Source organism: Triticum urartu, chromosome 2 (genome assembly GCF_003073215.2).
Source record: "Triticum urartu cultivar G1812 chromosome 2, Tu2.1, whole genome shotgun sequence".
Taxonomy (NCBI): Eukaryota; Viridiplantae; Streptophyta; class Magnoliopsida; order Poales; family Poaceae; genus Triticum; species Triticum urartu.
In genome coordinates, this window is record NC_053023.1 from 159,980,911 (window position 1) to 159,996,300 (window position 15,390).

Sequence of the window (15,390 nt, forward strand, 5' to 3'; positions counted from 1 at the left end):
GATTGTATATCTATGTTCTTGAGCTAGCTATGGGGCGTGAGGAGCTCCAAAAAGCCGAATCCCCCTCCTGGTCGCCTCGGGCCTCCTTTTATAGGAAAGGGGTAGCCACAGTAGCACCAGGAGGTGGAAAGGGAACAGTGATGCGAGGTTATCCCTCGCATTACATGACAAGGCGCATTTAATGCGTCTTGCCCAGGTGTCCTTGCTTTATCGGGGACGGGGGAGAGCCCTGTCTCATCCGTCGCTGCTCCCTCTCGCGTCGACACGCGCCCTGGCCAGTGGCGCCCGCGGTGCCATGTAGGCAGGCAGGCAGCTGAGGTGGCGCAGCGGAGGGTTTCCACGAAGATCTGCATGCCGCCACGCAGGTGCCTGCCCAACTGGTTGGGTCGGCACCTGCATGCGAATGGCGGTGGAGGTTCGACTGGCGTGGGCCTGATGGTGGCCCAACGGGTGTTCTTGGCAAAGGGCCTTGCCGGGGCCCGGGCAAGGGTCTTGCCATGGCGCCTGCTGTCATCCCCGGCAAGTCTCTTGCCGGGGGCCTTGTGGTCCTCCTCGGCTAGGATCCTGCCAAGGATCATCATCTTCTAAAGGGTGTATCTGATCTTGAATGTCTTCACAAAGATCTGCATGCCACCACGGGGATGTCTCCCGAATCCACTCCCGCATGGGGGCAGTGGACTCAAGGGTGACTCACTCCGTAGGTGTGGGCGAGCTGCCACGGCAAGGGTCTTGCCGGGTTTGCTAAAACCGCCTCCCGGCAAGGATCTTGCCGGGGGGTCCGTTTCGTCCCCTTTTGCTCTTTGTAGTCTTGGTATTGGCGTCGTTCTGCTTCTCCTAAGCTTCGGCCTTACCTTGGCTCACCTCCCTTGCCTTGTTCAGTGTGGTGGTGCCCGTGGCTCAGACTGCCCGTGCACAGTTATAGGGGTACAAAAAGCGTACCCCTCTTTTTGTACACCGACATAGAGGATGCGACTGAGCAGTTCAATCTTCCGCGCCCTAACTTGGCGACGAAAGACACCTACGGCGACGGCGGAGAAGATGATGTCCGTGGCCGGCGTGAGGACGGTGTCGGTGAGGTCACGGCAGCTAAGTGCTTCGTCACCAGCATCGTCGAGGGCTAGCGGTGGCGCTAGGGTTTGTGCGGGAAGGAGAAGTGGAAGAAGAGATACTGACTGGGGTGTGGCATGTATTTATAAGGACAGGGACGACACGACATTATTACGCAGGTGCCCCTGGCAGTTCACATCTGAGGGACACGTGGTGAACATGCAACACATTGGAGGTTGTTCCATGTTCCCACGCATGCCTGGATTGTCGGGTGGTCGTTCCCGCTTCTCCGAGATTCAGGGAAAAAGGATAGAGCATTTAAATCATATTTAATGTTCATCTCTGTGTCTTCTGCTGACAAGGACGCAGAGAAGACATTCTACGGTTTCAATAGAATGCATATGATTTGGATAGATAGATTTGAGACGGGAGCATAGAGAGGTTAGGGTCCGATCACATTCACTTAGTTCAAAAGATTCAAACGAGAAGACATAGCTATAAGTGAATGCTGTAGAGGACAGAACGCTAATATATGAATATATCCGAATAAGACCAAAGCAATATAGTGAAGATAAACATGAAGACATGTTCATTTGAAAACAAACCAAATGCGAAGACTTTGCAAATGTAACGCCAACAGAAAATATTTCAAACAAAAGTTTGGTGGTGGCGTTACCCACCGTATAGGAAGTATTTGACCCAGACACGGTGCACAATTATCATGGCGCTCCAAAGTCAATTTCTGCGTTAATGTATTCACACTTAGATTGTAAGTCTTAATTAATTGAAGATATACGTTACTTCGTGTGTTGCACATATAAGTCATCAACATGCATAAGTGTTAGGATGTATGCCTGATCACAGGACATTTGAGGATTCCAAGATATTTAGCTCACACCACAACTTGCAAAACCTTTTCTCATCCAAGGGCTTTGTGAAGATATCTGCCAGTTGCTCTTCAGTGTTGACATGAATGATATCAATATCTTCCTTCATGACATGATCTCTGAGAGAGTGATGACGAATTTCAATGTGCTTTGTCTTCGAGTGCGGAACTGGGTTGTTGGCAATCTTGATGGCATTTTCATTGTCGCAGTAGAGTGGTACTTGCTTCAGATGGATACCATAGTCTTTGAGTGTTTGCTTCATCCATAGAAGCTGAGCGCAGCAAGATCTAGCAGCAATGTATTCAAATTCAGCAGTGGAGAGAGATACACAGTTCTGCTTCTTTGAAGACCAACAAACAAGTGATCATCCCAGAAAGTGACATGTGCCTGATGTAGACTTGCGATCCACCTTGTCTCCAGCATAATCAGCATCCGAGAATCCAACTAGATCAAACTCTGAGCCCTTTGGATACCATAATCCTAGTGTTGGGGTGTAAGCCAAATATTGAAGAATTCGCTTCACAGCTAAGTGATGCAATTCCTTTGGTGCCGCTTGGAATCGGGCACACATGCAAGCACTGAGCATGATATCTGGCCTAGATGCACATAAATAAAGCAAGGAACCAATCATGGAGCGGTATACCTTTTGATCGAACTCTTTACCATTGGCGTCAGGACCCAGATGACATTTGGTTGGCATTGGCGTCGTGTAACATTTGCAGTCTTGCATTCCAAACTTCTTCAGGCAGTCTTTGAGGTATTTCTCTTGAGATATGAAGATGCCATTTCTTTGCTGCCGTATTTGAAGATGTCCAAACTCATCACTGTATTTTTGATTAGTGCAGCCGAAGATAATGTCATCCACATATATTTGGCACACAAACAGTTCACCATCATATGTCTTCGTGAAGAGTGTGGGATCCAGGGAACCAGGTTTGAAGCCTTTGCTCTTCAGGAAGTCTTTCAGTGTGTCATACCAAGCACGAGGGGCTTGTTTGAGGCCATACAATGCCTTGTTGAGCTTGTATACCATATCAGTGTGTTATGGATCTTCAAAACCAGGCGGTTGTGCAACATACACTTCTTCTTCAATCTTGCCATTGAGAAAGGCACTCTTCACATCCATTTGATACAGGAGGATGTTATGATGATTTGCGTAGGCTAGCAGTATGTGAATGGCTTCAAGCCTAGCCACGGGAGCAAATGTTTCATCAAAGTCAATTCCTTCAACTTGACTGTATCCTTGAGCAACGAGACGAGCCTTGTTTCTGACAACTTGACCATGCTCATCTTGCTTGTTGCGATATATCAATTTAGTGCCTATGGTATTGTGTTTATGAGGATCGGGACGCTTGACCAGTTCGCACACATTGTTCAACTCGAATTGTTGGAGCTCTTCTTGCATAGCTTGAACCCATTCAGGTTACATGAAGGCTTCAACAACTTTCTTGGGTTCAAATATTGAGACAAATGCAAAGTGCCCATAGAAATTTGCTAGCTGTGTTGCCCTTGAACGAGCGAGTGGACCAGGTGCATTGATGCTATCAATCATCTTCTCAATCTTTACTTCATTTGCAACACAAGGATGAACTGGACGAAGATTTTGCCCTTGCTGATCATTGTCATCATTAGGAGGATTGTCTTCAGGTTGATTAGGTGCAGAAATGATAAGTTCCTCTTCAGCCTGAGCTTCAGACGTTATGATTTCTCCAGTTCCCATCAGCTTGATGGATTCACTAGGTAGAATTTCATCTATCACATTTGGCAGGTGCTCTCTTTGCGAGCCGTTAGTCTCATCGAACCACACATCCACAGTTTCAACCACTTTATAGTGAAAGAGGTTGAAGACTCTGTAGGAGTGTGAATCCTTTCCGTAACCAAGCATAAAACCTTCATGTGCTTTCGGTGCAAATTTTGAAGTGTGATGTGGATCCTTGATCCAGCACCTAGCACCAAATACTCTGAAGTAACTGACATTTGGCTTCTTACCAGTAAGGAGTTCATAGGAAGTCTTCTTCAGAAGCTTGTGAAGATAAACACGGTTGATGACATGGCATGCATTATCAATGGCTTCGGGCCAGAACTTTCTTGGAGTCTTGTATTCATCAAGCATCGTTCTTGCCATCTCAATGAGTGTTTTGTTCTTGCGTTCCACGATGCCATTCTGCTGTGGTGTGTATGGAGCTGAGAACTCATGAGTGATGCCCAAGGTATCAAGATAAGTGTCGAGGCCGGTGTTCTTGAATTCTGTGCCATTGTCACTTCTGATGTGCTTGATCTTGACGCCATAGTTGTTCATGGCTTGGTTGGCGAAGCGTCTGAAGACATCCTGCACTTCAGTCTTGTAGAGGATTATGTGTACCCATGTATATCTTGAATAATCATCAACAATGACAAAGCCATAGAGACAAGCAGTAGTAGTTAGAGTAGAGTAGTGAGTAGGGCCGAAAAGGTCCATGTGTAGCAGTTCGAATGGTTGAGTTGTTGTCATGATTGTCTTCGAGGGATGCTTGGCCCTCGTCATCTTTCCAGCTTCGCAGGCACCACATAAGTGATCCTTCTTGAACTTGATGCCCTTGATGCCTATGACGTGCTTCTTCTTTGCGAGAGTATGCAAGTTCCTCATGCCAGCATGCCCTAGCCTCCGATGCCAGAGCCAACACTCTGAATCTTTTGTAAGAAGACATACGGCAAGCTGTGGTCCTGCTGAGAAATCTACCATGTACAAATCATCTTTGCGATACCCTTCAAAGACTAGAGACTTGTCAGATTCCATTAGAACAAGGCAACAATATTTTCGAAATATCACAATCATGTTCAGATCACAAAGCATTGAGATAGACATTAAGTTGAAACCAAGGGATTCAACAAGCATGACTTTATCCATGTGTTGATCCTTTGAGATTGCAACTCTACCTAGACCCAATACCTTGCTTTTACTAGTGTCAGCAAATGTGATGTGACTCTTGTCAGATGGACGTAAGGTTGAGTCCATGAGAAGACTTCGTTCGCTAGTCATGTGGTTAGTGCATCCACTATCAATAATCCATTCTGCAGCAGCTGGTGTCATACCCTACAGTGCAGTTAGGGGGATAGGCTTCACGAAGAGCATTGTGAAGCATAAACATTTGACAAGCAAGTGGATTATGAAATCTTAGATCGAGGTTAGGACTGATAGGATGAATAGCAAGCGACTTAGGAACAAAATACATAATAAGACCATTTGGGCATTTTATCTTGCGCCCCGCAAGATGTTTTAGGTCCCCAGCAATAGCTTTAGATGCCTTTGATTTCCAGTTGGAGACCATTCCCTGCAAAAGAGAGTTAAGTTTTCTTAACCACCCACATCTTTAGGGGTGGCTTCAAAGCAATGAGTCTAAGTGCAGCATTTGAGAACTTTGGCTTTGGAGCCTTAGCAAATAGTCTTGCAGGTGGTGAATAATACTCATAAGAGTAAGCAGAGTAGTTCTAGGTCTTATGAACATGGCGGTTTGATGAAACACGCTCATATTCATAGGCCTGAGTATGGTTTCCCTGCAAAACATTTGTGTTAGTGCGACTCTGGTGAGTCCTCTGTCTGTATGAAGATTTTGGACAATATGAAGCCTTTGGTCTGGGGTTTGCCTTCTTCGCTTGTGGTGTCATGATGACATTCACAGGAAGATTCTCCAGACACCTTTTGGGCACCCAGACTTTCTTCATAGATGGCCCATTCCTGCAGTTAGTACCAATATACCTGGCAAACACTTCACCATTCTGATTCTTAAACAGTTTATAGTTTGCATCAAAGGATTCATCAATGATAACAGGGTTAGCACAAGTGAAGACAGATAGGGTGGATGGATCCACTGAATGTTCCTTTGCAGCAACCCATATGGTTTTGGGGTACTGCTCAGGCTTCCAGTAAGAGCCATCAACATTCATTTTCCTTTCGAACCCAACACCATCTTTCCTAGGGTTTCGGTTCAGAATCTTCCTTTTGAGGAAATCACATAGTGTCTGATGCCCTTTGAGACTTTTGTACATCCTTGTTTCAAGCAATGTCTTCAACCTAGCATTTTCATCAGCAATAGCAGTGGCATTCTCAGCAGAGGGGTTAGTTACCACATCAACAGTTGAAGATATTACAACAGTAGCAGCAGTAGAACATTCAGCAATAGAAGTAGCGTTATCACGCTCAAGGCATTTTAGACATGGTGGTTCAAATCCTTTCTGAGAGGGACTGATCTATTGAGCGTGAAGTGACTCATTTTCCTTTTGAAGATCTTCATGAACTGCTCTCAATTTCTCAAGTTCTTGCTTCCTTTGAAGATAATTATAGGAAAGCTTTTCTTGAGTTATTGAGAGCGTTTCATGACGACTTTCAAGTTCCTCATACTTAACATGAAGATTTTTTATGTCTTCAATTAAGGACTGAGATCGAGTCATTTCCGCGTCCAACAGGTCATCGCTTTTGTCTAACAGTTTTTGAATATGTTCCATAGCTTTGTGTTGTTCAGTTGCAATTTTAGCAAGTGTTTTGTAGCTGGGTTTGGAATCACAATCAAAGTCATCTTCACTAGATGTTTGATAGTGAGCATTGCGTGAGTTTACCTTGGCACCACGTGCCATGAAGCAATAGGTGGGAGCGGAGTCATCCTTGTCATTAGCATCAGCATAGGTCACGAAGCCATTGTCTTCAGTGTTGAAGATGGACTTGGCAACGTAGGCTGTAGCCAGACTTGCAACGCCAGAGTCGGACTCCTCCTCAGACTCCACCTCCGCCTCCTCAGAAGCAAACTCCTCCTCTGAATCCATTTCCTTGCCAACAAATGCACGAGCCATGCCAGATGAGCTCTTCTTGTGTGATGAAGACTTTGAGGAAGAACTGGAAGAAGACTTTGAGTATTTCTTCTTCTTCTTGTCATTAGAATCATATTCCTTCTTCTTCTCCTTCTTCTTCTTCTTATCCTTCTTCTTCTTCTCCTTCTTCTTCTTCTTCTTCTTCTTCTTCTTCTTCTTCTTCTTATCCTCCTCCTCCTCCTCCTCCTCCTCCTCCTCCTCCTCCTCCTCCTTCTTCTTCTTCTTCTTCTTCTTCTTCTTCTTCTTCTTCTTCTTCTTCTTCTTCTTCTTCTTCTTCTTCTTCTTCTTCTTCTTCTTCTTCTTCTTCTCGTTGTCCCATTGCGAACACTTAGAGATGTAGTGACCAGGTTTCTTGCACTTGTGGCATGTTCTCTTCTTGTAGTCATGAGTAGAAGTTTCATCATTTCTTGAGACGGATTGATAAGACTTTCTAAAGCATTTCTTCTTAGTGAATTTCTAGAACTTCTTCACAAGCATAGCAAGCTCCTTTTCAATGTCTTCAGGATCATCAGAACTGCAGTCAGATTCTTCTTCAGATGAGGAAACAACTTTTGCCTTCAAAGCGCGAGTTTGGCCATAGTTGGGACCGTAGATATCTCTTTTCTCAGAAAGCTGAAACTCATGTGTGTTGAGCCTTTCAAGTATGTCAGACGGATCGAGTGTCTTGAAGTCAGGGCGTTCTTGAATCATCAGGGCTAAGGTGTCAAACGAGCTGTCAAGTGATCTCAGGAGCGTCTTGACGATTTCATGCTTGGTGATCTCAGTAGCGCCGAGAGCTTGAAGCTCATTTGTGATGTCAGTGAGGCGATCAAACGTGAGCTGAACATTCTCATTGACGTTTCTCTTGAAGCGGTTGAAGAGGTTGCGAAGGACACTGATCCTTTGATCTCTCTGGGTTGAGACGCCTTCATTGACCTTGGAGAGCCAGTCCCAGACTAGCTTCGACATTTCCGGAGCACTCACATGGCCATACTATCCTTTGGTCAGATGACCACAGATGATGTTCTTGGCAGTAGAATCCAGTTGAACGAACTTCTTGACATCAGCAGTGGTGACACCTTCACCAGCCTTGGGAATGCCATTCTTGATGACATACCAGAGGTCGACATCAATGGCTTCAAGATGCACGCGCATCTTATTCTTCCAGTAGGGATATTCAGTTCCATCGAAGACGGGGCATGCAGCAGAGACTTTGATTATCCCTGCAGTCGACATAGCTAAAACTCCAGGTGGTTAAACCGAATCACACAGCACAAGGGAGTACCTTGCTTTGGTACCAATTGAAAGTGCTAGTTATCGACTAGAGGGTTGTGAATAGGCGATTTTTATGAAAGTCTTCAAACCATGGAAGTTTCGAAGACAAACAATAGACATAAACCTATTAACATGCAGCGGAAGGTAGACTACACTAGGCAAGCCATAGTCAAGTATTTAAAGAAGTGAAAGCACGAAGACTATTAGCAGCTAGGCAGTATGGATCAGGATGGAAGGTAGTATGAAGCCAATCAGAACCTCAGTCACACAATGAAGACAAACAGATATTGCAAGCAGGCAATGACTTCACGAAGACAAACTGTATGTAAAGGAGAAAGAAGAGATAGAACCAGTTGCTTGGTGAAGACAAATGATTTGTTGGACTAGTTCCGGTTGTTGTGACAACTGTATGTCTTATTCAGAAGAGGGGGGGTGAATAGGCGATTTTTATGAAAGTCTTCAAAACATGGAAGTTTCGAAGACAAACGATAGAAATAAACCTATTACCATGCAGCGGAAGGTAGACTACACTAGGCAAACCATAGTCAAGTATTCAATGAAGTGAAAGCACAATGACTAATAGTAGCTAGGCAGTAAAGATCAGGTAGGAAGATATTGTGAAGCCAATCAGAACAAGCAGTCACTCAGTGAAGACAAAAGATAATGCAATCATACAATGACTTCACAAGGACCAACAGTAAGTAAAGGGAAGGGAAGGATGAAAACAGTGACTCGTTGAAGATAATGATTTGTTGGACTAGTTCCATTTGCTGTGACAACTGTACGTCTGGTTAGGGAGGCTGAGATTCAACTCAGAAGACCTCGTCTTCACCTTATTCCCATTGAGCTAAGGACACCCAGTCCTCGCCCAATCACTCTGGTAAGTCTTCAAGGTAGACTTCCAAACCTTCACAGACTTCGTTCACCGGCGATCCACAATGACTCTTGGATGCTCAGAACGCGACACCTAACTGGCTGGAGGATTCACAGTCCTCAAGTGTAACAAGTCTTCAGATCACACAGACAGAAAGACTTCAGTGATGCCTAACACTCTTTGGCTCTGGGTGTTTAGGGATTTGTCCTCGCAAGGATTTCTCTCCAAAGGCTTCGGAGGTGGGTTGCTCTCAAACGACAAAAGCCGTGCACTAACTCTGAGAAACCACCAATTTATGGCGTAGAGGGTGGGCTATTTATAGCCACTAGGAAACCCGACCTAATTTGTCCAAAATGACCCTGGGTCACTAAGGAACTGACACGTGTTCCAACGGTCAGATTTCAAACACACGCGATAGCTTGACTTGGGCTATAAGTAAAGCTGACTTATCCAGCTCTGGATAAGATTTGCTCTCATTGTCTTCGCTCCAAGACTTAGGATTTGGTTGAGCATCACTTCAGTCATTCTGACTTTGTTCACTTGGACCCCACTTAACAGTACGGTGGTTCCTATGACTCAACAAAGAAGAAAATGAAACTACGAAACAACTAGGTCTTCGCGCTCCATAGTCTTCATGCGATGTCTTCTCATGTCATAGTCTTCAATGTGAATATCTTCACATACCACCATTGTCTTCAATGTCTTCTCACATTTTTAGGGGTCTTCCCCGATAGGTAAACCGAATCAATGAGGGACTACCACCTGTGTTATCCTGCAATTCTCACAAACACATTAGTCCCTCAACCAGGTTTGTCGTCAATACTCCAAAACCAACTAGGGGTGGCACTAGATGCACTTACATGTTGGGTCATGAGACCCATGTTTGTAATACTTGGCTCCTCGGAGCCTAATGAATAAATACTTTGAGTTGTAGAGTTTTGTTGTGATGCCATGTTGTATTTGCACATATCGAGCATATTGTGTGTATGATTTGAAATGCTTGGTATGTGTGGGATCTGACAAACCTAGTTGTTTAACCTTGGTAGCCTCTCTTACCGGTAAATGTCTCCTAGTGCTTCCACTGAGACATGGTAGCTTGCTACTGCCCCGAAACACTTAGGATGTCTACTAGAGTCCTGTTAGCCTGCTACAGCCCAGATTCTCCGGAGTCCTGTTGGCCCAGCTGCTACAGCCCGGGTTCACTCGCTGATGACCAACACGTTCGTTGCTGGGTCATGTATGCCTGTCCCTGTAAGTTAGCGCCACTTTGGGTTTATGACTAGTCATGTCGGCCCAGGTTCTTTGTCATATGGATGCTAGCGACACTATCATATACGTGAGCCAAAAGGCGCAAACGGTCCTGGGCCAGGTAAGGTGGCACCCGTGGGAATACCGTGCGTGAGACCGCAAGTGATATGATGTATTACATGCTAGATCGGTGTGACTTAGGATCGGGGTCCCGACAGGCTCTGCATGGAGATACTCTAGCTAATTCCTCCCACTTTCAATATGTATCCAGATTAAGACTTAGAGTCATCCCGATCAGTGTCAAAGCTTGCATCGACGTAACCCTTTACGGCGAACTTTTTGTCACCTCTATAACCAAGAAACATGTCCTTATTCCACTAATGATAATTTTGACCGTTGTCCAGTGATCCACTCCTGGATCACTATTGTACCCTCTTGCCAAACTCATGGTGAGGTACACATTAGGTCTGGTACATAGCATATCATACTTTATAGAACTTATGACTGAGGCATAGGGAATGACTTTTCATTCTCTTTCTATTTTCTATCGTGGTCGGGTTTTGAGTCTTTACTCAACTTTACACCTTGCAACACATGCAAGAACTCCTTCTTTGACTGTTCCATTTTTAACTACTTCAATATCTTGTCAAGGTATGTACTCATTGAAAATACTTATCAAGCGTCTTGATCTATCTCTATAGAACTTGATGATCAATATGTAAGAAGCTTCACCGAGGTCTTTCTTTGAAAAACTCCTTTCAAACACTCCTTTATGCTTTCCAGAAAATTCTACATCATTTTCGATCAAGAATATGTCATTCACATATACTTATCAGAAAGGCTGTAGTGCACCCACTCACTTTCTTGTAAATACAGGCTTCACCGCAAGTCTGTATAAAACTATATGCTTTGATTAACTCATCAAAGCGTATATTCCAACTCCGAGATGCTTGCACCAGTCCATAGATTGATCGCTGGTGCTTGCACACTTTGTTAACACCTTTAGGATTGACAAAACCTTCTTGTTGTATCATATACAACTCTTCTTTAAGAAATCCATTAAGGAATGCAGTTTTGACATCCATTTGCCATATTTCATAAAATGTGGCAATTGCTAACATGATTCAGACAGACTTAAGCATCGCTACGAGTGAGAAAATCTCATCACAGTCAACACCTTGTACTTGTCAAAAACCCTTTTGGACAAGTCGAGCTTTGTAGATAGTAACACTACTATCAGCGTCCGTCTTCCTCTTGAAGATCCATTTATTCTCAATGGCTCGCCAATCATCGGGCAAGTCAACCAAAGTCCACACTCTGTTCTCATACATGGATCCCATCTCAGATTTCATGGCCTCAAGCCATTTCGCGGAATCTGGGCTCATCATCACTTCCTCATAGTTCAGAGGTTCGTCATGGTCAAGTAACGTGACCTCCAGAACAGGATTATAGTACCACTCTGGTGCTGATCTTACTATGGTTGACCTACAAAATTCGGTAGTAACTTGATCTGAAGTTTCATGATCATCATCATTAGCTTCCTCACTAATTGGTGTAGGAATCACTGGAACTGATTTCTGTGATGTACTACTTTTCAATAAGGGAGCAGGTACAATTACCTCATCAAGTTCTACTTTCCTCCCACTCACTTCTTTCGAGAGAAACTCCTTCTCTAGAAAGGATCCATTCTTAGCAAGGAATATTATTGCCTTCAGATCTGTGATAGAAGGTGTACCCAACAGTCTCCTTTGGGTATCCTATGAAGACACATTTCTCCGATTTGGGGTCGAGCTTAACAGGTTGAAGCTTTTTCACATAAGCATCACAACCCCAAATTTTAAGAAATGATAGCTTAGGTTTCTTGCTACACCACAGTTCATACGGTGTCGTCTCAATGGATTTAGATGGTGCCCAATTTAACGTGAATGCAACTGTCTCTAATGCATAACCCCAAAATGATAGTGGCAAATCAGTAAGAGACATCATAGATCGCACTATATCCAATAAAGTACAGTTACGACGTTTGGACACACCATTACACTGTGGTGTTCCAGGTGGCGTGAGTTGTGAAACTATTCCACATTGTTTTAAATGAAGGCCAAACTCATAACTCATATATTCTCCTCTGCGATCAGATCGTAGAAACTTTATTTGCTTGTAACGATGATTCTCCACTTCACTATGAAATTCTTTGAACTTTTCAAACATTTCAGACTTGTGTTTCATTAAGTAGGTATACTCATATCTGCTCAAATCATCTGTGAAGCTCAGAAAATAACGATACCCGCCGCGAGCCTCAACACTCATCGGACTATATACATCAGTGTGTATTATTTCCAATAAGTCAGTGACTCGCTCCATTGTTCCGGAGAACAGACTCTTAGTCATCTTGCCCACGAGGCATGGTTCACAAGGATCAAGTGATTCATAATCAAGTGATTCCAAAAGCCCATCAATATGGAGTTTCTTCATGCGCTTTACACCAATATGACCTAAACGGCAGTGCCACAAACATGTTGCACTATAATTATTAACTTTGCATCTTTTGGCATCAATATTATCAATATGTGTATCACTTCAATCGAGATTCAGTAAACCATTTACATTGGATGTAAGACCATAGAGGGTTTTATTCATGTAAATAGAGCAACAATTATTCTCTGACTTCAATGAATAACCGTATCACAATAAACAGGATCCAATCATACTCATGCTCAACGCAAGCACCAAATAACATTTATTTAGGTCCAATACTAATCTCGAAGATAGAGGGAGTATGCGATGGTGATCTTATCAACCTTGGAATCACTTCCAACATACATTGTCACCTCGCCCTTAAATAGTCTTTGTTCATTTTGCAATTCCTATTTCGAGTTACTGATCTCAGCAACTGAACCGGCATCAAATACCCTGGGGTTACTATGAACACTAGTAAAGTACACATCAATAACATGTATATCAAATATACCTTTGTTTAGTTTGCCATCCTTCTTATCCGCCAAGTATTTGGGGGTAGTTCCACTTCCACTGGCCATTCCCTTTGTAGTAGAAGCCCTTAGTTTCAGGCTTAGGTCTATCTTTGGGTTTCTTCACGGGAGCGGCAACTTGCTTTCCATTCTTTCTCGAAGTTCCCTTTATTTTCCTTTGCCCCTTTTCTTGAAACTAGTGGTCTTGTTAACCATCAACTCTTGATGCTCTTTCTTGAGTTCCACCTTTCCAATTTTAGCATCGTGAAGAGCTCGGGAATCGTTTTCGTCATCCCTAGCATATTATAGTTCATCACGAAGTTCCAGTAACTTGGTGATACTGACTAGAGAACTCTGCAAATCACTATATTATCTAGAAGATTAACTCCCACTTGATTCAAGCGATTGTAGTACTGAGACATTCTGAGCACATGCTCACTGGTTGAGCTATTCTCCTCCATCTTATAGGCAAAGTACTTGTCAGAGGTCTCATACCTCTTGACACAGGCATGAGTTTGAAATACCCACTGTTCAAGATATCTTCCGATATGCCGATAAATCGACCCATTTATCGCTTACTGCTGTCAGACCGATAAGATAAATCGGCCGATAAATCAGCCGATATGGCGATAAATCGGCCGATATGCCGATAAACTGGCCGATTTACCCCTTATCATGGGTCGACTGATAAGTTCCCGATAAGCGATATCCCCAACATTGGAAATACCAATTTCAACTCTTGGAACATCTTATATGCTCCGTTGCATTCAAACCATTTTTGAAGTCCCGGTTGTAAGCCGTAAAGCATGGTGCACTAAACTATCAAGTAGTCATCATACCGAGCTTGTCAAACGTTCATAACATCTGCATCTGCTCCTGCAATAGTTCTGTCACTTAGCGGTGCATCAAGGACGTAATTCTTCTATGCAGCAATGAGGATAATCCTCAGATCACAGACCTAGTCCGCATCATTGCTACTATCATCTTTCAACTTTGTTCTCTCTAGGAACATATAATAAATAAAATGGGGAAGCTATACACGAGCTATTGATCTACAACAACATAGACATGCAAAATACTATCAGGTACTAAGTTCATCATAAATTAAAGTTCAATTAATCATATTACTTAAGAAGTCCCACTTAGATAGACATCCCTCTAGTCATCTAAATGATCACGTGATCCATATCAACTAAACCATGTCCGATCATCATGTGAGATGGAGTAGTTTTCAATGGTGAACAACATTATGTCGATCATATCTACTATATGATTCACGCTCGACCTTTCGGTCTCAGTGTTCCAATGCCATATCTGCATATGCTAGGCTCGTCAAGTTTAACCCGAGTATTCTGCGTGTGCAAAACTGGCTTGCACCCGTTGTATGTGAACGTAGAGCTTATCACACCCGATCATCACGTGGTGTCTCAGCACGACAAACTGTAGCAACAGTGCATACTCAGGGAGAACACTTATACCTTGAAATTTAGTGAGAGATCATCTTATTGTGCTACCACCGTACTAAGCAAAATAAGATGCATAAAGATAAACATCACATGCAATGAAACAAGTGATATGATATGGCCATCATCATCTTGTGCCTTTGATCTCCATCTCCAAAGCACCGTCATGATCACCATCGTCACCAGCTTGACAGCTTGATCTCCATTGAAGCATCATTGTCTTCTCGCCAACTATTGCTTCTACAACTATCGCTACCGCTTAGTGATAAAGTAAAGCAATTACATGACGATTGCATTTCATACAATAAAGCGACAACCATGTGGCTCCTACCAGTTGCCGATAACTATTACAAAACATGATCATCTGATACAACAAATCATATATCATCATGTCCTTACCATATCACATCACATCAAGCCCTGCAAAAACAAGTTAGACGTCCTCTACTTTGTTGTTGCAAGTTTTACGTGGCTGCTACGGGCTTCTAGCAAGAACCGTTCTTACCTACGCATCAAAACCACAATGATTTTTCGTCAAGTGTGCTATTTTTTAACCTTCAACAAGGACCGGGCGTAGTCAAACTCGATTCAACTAAAGTTGGAGAAACAGACACCCACTAGCCACCTGTGTGCGAAGCACGGTAGTAGAACCAGTCTCATGAACGCGGTCATGTAATGTCGATCTGGGCCGCTTCATCCCACAATACCGCCGAATCAAAGTATGACATGCTGGTAAGTAGTATGACTATTATTGCCCACAACTCTTTGTTTTCTACTCGTGCATATAACATCTACACATGGACCTGGCT